The sequence below is a fragment of the Tupaia chinensis genome, unplaced genomic scaffold (assembly GCF_000334495.1).
Source record: "Tupaia chinensis unplaced genomic scaffold, TupChi_1.0 Scaffold000429_1, whole genome shotgun sequence".
In the NCBI taxonomy this organism is placed as follows: Eukaryota; Metazoa; Chordata; class Mammalia; order Scandentia; family Tupaiidae; genus Tupaia; species Tupaia belangeri.
In genome coordinates, this window is record NW_006159934.1 from 4,845,547 (window position 1) to 4,851,011 (window position 5,465).

The window sequence follows — 5,465 nt, forward strand, 5'->3', positions numbered from 1 at the left end:
GAAAGCACGCAGTATAAAGGAAATGTATAGTCACATTTCTCAACCACGATAAAGAATCCACAATGGATTTCAGTGAGATATAGAGCTTGTCTGACTAGTGAAGGGTAACTAATGAGGAACAGGTTTGGATCCCATTGCAACCAATTGTGTTTTGTTATGGAAAATATTTATCAAGTTCTTTTGCATTTGTTGATTCTCTTAAAAGTGACATAGTAAGAGCTCCTGGCATGTGACGTGATGTACGCTGTGCATCCTGCAATTCAGATTGGCCATTTCCATTGCCAGCCCATTATTAAGCTTCTCACTGTTCCTCAGGTGTGATCTACGCTGCAGAAATCCTTCACATTAATTCCTCCCACCCGCAATCCTGAAAACTGCCTCTGAAATGTAGTTGTATTATGGAGAATGCACATGACAAAGCAGAAAATCCCTGTTTAAGAAATGTTTATCCTAGTTCTCTACTCCAAAACTTAGTGTTACAAAACAGCAACCCTTTTCTGCTGTTCTGGATTCATGGGTCAGGCATCTGGACAGGTACAGCAGAAACAGTGTCTCTGCTCCATAGTGTCTGGAAGACTTGAATGATTGGGGGCTGGAGTCGTCTGGTCTTCACTCCATGCCAGGCACCTGGGCAGGGATGACTCAAGGCTGAGCTCAGCTACGACTGCCCACTAGAACACCTCCACAAGCCCTTCCCATGTGGCTTGGGCTTTCCACAGAATGGCAGCTGAGCTCTGAGAGGGGTTTCCTAAAGAGTGCTCCTAGAAATGCAGATGGACAGCTAGGCTTCTTCTGACCTTGCCTTGGGAGGTCATCGGGAGTCACCGCTGCCCATGAATTGAAGCAGTCATGAGCCTGCCACATCCAGAGAGCAGAGGAACCTCTTGAGTAATGAAGGACTTGCAGTCATATTTCAAAAATTACTATAATGCTATAAAGCTTTCTTTCTATTTATGCTTTCATTCACTTCCCATGGGCAAAATAGTCTATGGATACAAAGCAAATGACATCTGGATTGTTTACTACTGACTTTGCATAAATAGTTACTCCTCTTCATTAAAAAACACAGAGAGAGCATGTTAGCAGGAGAGAGAGTATACACTTGTATTGCATAGGGTGGCTTGAGGAGAGGTGTGTCAGACTCCTGCCCTCTGCTGCAAACAGTTGAAATCAGATTTGTGGGCTTTATGAAATGTGCACCTTTTGAGTTCTTTCCCGTCCTTCTCCATTACACTTTTTCAAAAATAGTCTACAGGTATTACCACTATTTTCTTACCACTCTGTTTACTTACTTAAAACTGAATACATAACCCTGCTTCCAGCTTATTCTCACAGTTTTCTTGCTATTCACCAAAGACTTCCCAATTCACGAACCATCCATCTTTTCTCAGTCTTTAGCCTCCAGTACCTCTAAAGTGTTTGCCATTTTTTACTTCCACTCCTGGAAGCTCCCCCTGGTCACCCCATCCTTTCTGTGGTTCTTTCCCTGATCCAGTAAACATGGGCACAGTCTGGGTAGGGTCCTTGGCTCTGTTTTCTTCCACTCCACACTTTTGCTCTTGGCAATCGACTCTATGCAGAGGACACCTCACCTTGAATCTGAGTTTTTTCTCCTATATTCCAGTGCCAGACTTCTGCCACCAGTAGACTTCTCTCAAAGTAGTCTACATTCAGCATATCCACAGCAATTTCTTCATACTCCCATGCAAGTTTCCTCATGCTTCTGTGTTCTCAAATTTAACTGGTTCCTCAAGCTTTAAATCTTGGCATCTCCCTTGTCTTACCACTGTAATTCATCTGCTGGGTCTTTTTTGTTTTGTTCTGTTTTATGGTTTTTGTTTTTTTGCCATAGGGTGTGTGCACTCACCAGAGAAAAACAGAGAGAGCTCTCAGCATAATTTTACAGCCACCGAGTGCAGGACTTGAACCATGGAATTGGCCATGTGCGATCCAGTGCCTTGCCCACTGCACCATTTGATGGCCCCTATTGGATCTTTTTAATTCTGCCTCTTCAATATTTTTTTCTCTTCTTAGCATCACCCCATTTCTCCTGCCTTCACCTTTCACAAGTGTCTTTGTCCTCAGGTCACTCAAGGCTCCCTGGAGTACTCATCATGCTCCATCCCCAAACACACCTGTACTTGTTTCCACTCTCTCCTAAATGGCAGTTTCTCTAGGACCGGATAACATATTTTGTTCCTTTTTAGCACATAGTCCATTCAGCAGTGCTTATCCCACTTATTTATGGTTTCACTTTCTATGGTTTCAGTTACCCATGGTCCAAAACTCAAAATAGGTAAGTATAGTACAATAATGTATTTTGAGAGAGAGAGAGAGACCACATTCACAGAATATTATCACAGTGTACTCTTTTTCTATGTCATTATTAATTATTGTTAGTCTCTGACTGTATCTAAGTTAAATTTTGTTATAGGCATGTATGTATAGGAGAAGGCATAGTAAATGTTCAGGGTTCAGCACTATCTGTGGGGTCAGGCATCTGGTGGGGTCATGGAACATATCCCTTGTGGCTGAAGGGGGAACGACTGTACTTGGTACTAAGTGCCCATACTGAGCGAGTGGCTCTTAGACACAAATTAGTCATACAGTAGGCCGCACACTGTTGGAGATAAGGAAAGGTTTTGATGAGAGTAAGGGGTTAACAGAACCCTGCCTGTCCAAATCTGGCCTAGCCCCTCAACTCTCCTCAAAGTAGAGCCTGAGGGAGCAAAACATCAGAACAGCAACAATGATAAAAGTAATATATAAATTTATTGAATGCTTACTGTGTGCTAGATGCTGCTCTAGCTAATTTATTCCTCACGACAACCGCGAGGTAGGGATATTATATATTTTCCACCCTGTAGAGGAACAGGGACAGAAAAAGTCGAATACTGTTTTTCAGTTAGTTTGGTAAATGCCTGCTACCCCAAACAAGTCTCTTTACGGTCTATGAGAGAGTAGTTATGAGCCGTAGGCTTACCACGAAAGCAGGCCCTTGCCTTGGCCTCACTCTGAATTTTATCATCGGCAGGCCACCAAGCCCAGAGCAGCTTCCAAGAGTCCCCTAATTGAGCATCATCATCTCCAGCCTCAGAGGCAACAGAACATGCAAGAGAAGAGCCCAGAGTATGCAAGACTTTTTAAACACGCGTGAGGCTTTTCAAAGCACAGGAACTTTATCCGCTTGCAAACGTGGCCCAGTCAGAGTCTTAGCTGCGAACCACTCAGATTTGTGGTCTTGAGCAGAGCCTAGAAGTAAAGCTGGGGGAGTTTCTCTTTCCCCCACTGAGGGAGCCAATACGTGAATGGATACCCATGCTGCATGTGTCCTAATACATTCAAGGGTAACGAGACAAAAGGAAATGTGACAAGATGGAGGAAATGTGACAGGACATTACTGACTGAGGAACACAAGTGAGGAGTTTTAGGGGGGTTTTCATACTGTCTTTCAGCTTTTCTATTAAGTTTGAAATTTTTTGAAATATAAAGTTGGAGGAAACTTGTAAAGACCAATAAAGCAAACAAACAACAACAACCTGAGTAATCCTAAGGGCAGAGTCAACAGTAAATACACAGGAAAGGGATGTGCAGCCAGGAATTTTCTGGTCTGTCAAAGGGGAAAGTGCCAAGAGAGAAGGGAAGAGACAGGAATTTGAGACATATGGTGCTTCTTAGGGGGATGTTCAGCCTGCCCATGAGGCTAATTTAAAACTAAATCTTATCCCTGGATCCCATAGCCCTTAATGTGACCCAAACTTTCCATTACCAAATTCTGGGGATTTAAATCCTGATATTGTGTGCTTGAATCTGGAATCTGTCTCATCAGTTAAAGATCTATCCTATTGAGGCCACATGTGTCTGTGCAATAAGTTCTTTTCAAGCCAAACTTTCATGTTTTTTTGTTTTGTTTTGTTTTGTTTTTTGTTTTTAAAAAAAGAAAGAAAGAAAGAAAGAAAGAAAGAAAGAAAGAAAGAAAGTCCTAAGAGGAAATACATGTGGTTCTCTTCCCTTCAAGCCCAGTTCAGGCTATTTATTGTTTTATTTGACTGCTGAGAAGTCAGAAATGACTAAATTGGTTCCCAATGTGGCATGCACATTTCCTTGGCTGGGAATGGCCTGATTAAGACAAAGCCCAGCTTAGAATTTAGCAGTGTTCGGATCTGTGTGTGTTTTTTGTTTGTTTGTTTGTTTTGAGGGGAGTTGGGGGGGAGGTAGGGGGAGTCCTTCCCTTGTGTATTACAGATTAAAGAGTGCATGATGACACGTTTACCCTTTAGGTTTTGTTTTTAAAGCACAAATCTGACAAATGTGTTTAATGGGCCCGTAGTACCAAGTGACAGGGGCTCAAAGCCCAAGAGGCTTGCTTGTGCCCTGTCTGTTTTGATGAGGAAGTCAAATTGTAGTCTCCAGTTGGAAGGATTAAATACAAACCATAGCATACTTCTGACATTTCATTGATTTATCAGGAAATTTCAAGAGAGCAGGGTAAGGGGCAGGGGATGAAAAGGTAAATCAAACAGTATGCCATATTTATAAGTTAGTCATAGGGCCCAGCAGGTGGCATGGTGGTTAAGGTGCTGGACTCCCACATGGCTGACTACAGTTCAACTCTCAGACCTGGAGGCTTGCTTTCTCACTTTCTCTCTCTCTCTATGATGAACTCACATACCATACAGCGAATTTAAAGACAATAATAATCATTAATAAAATTAAATAAATGATAATAAAAAAGTTAATCATGTAAACTCCAAGAAAACATTACTTATTTTTTAAACACAGTGACTACTCTCTGTTTATAGATGGTATTAGATCATAAAGAATCAAAAGATCTTATGAATGAAAGATTATTCATCCCAACCTGTACGTACCTTAATTGTGAAGAAAAAGTTAAATGACTTATCCAAAGCCACAACTAATTGGGACTAGACTGATTCTAAAACTCCAGGTCTCCTGACCTTGTTAATCCAGTACAATGCTCACTCGGTGCCTGATCTCCCCTGTGATGTGCTGCAGTCACCCTGCAAACCATTTCTGAAACTTAACAGAGTCAGCTGCTAATGAGATCAGGTCGCTTCTGTAATCCCCAAATTGGTCAGTTACATGCAGTCGTTTTTTTGGCCTCACGGTGTACCCTTAAACTCAGCCAGTCATTTCACAAATGCATGTTGTCAGCTGTAAGTGAGCACTGGTAACAGAGAGAGAATCCATCACCACTACCGCTAATGGAAAAACAACTCAGAACACACGGCCTAGTAGAATGTTGTTTGTAGCTTGATCTTTGTATAAGAAGGACAACATCATAAATTAAAATAAAAGCTCCCAGCCAACGACCGTTTTTACTAACCTTCTCTTCTCCAAGACAACTCATTGCTGGGAAAACAAATAGCATTCTTTACCAGCAGCACAAAGGAAAGTCTTGTTAGTTATAAGCGAGTGGCTATTCAAAAGCCTGGCTACAATTT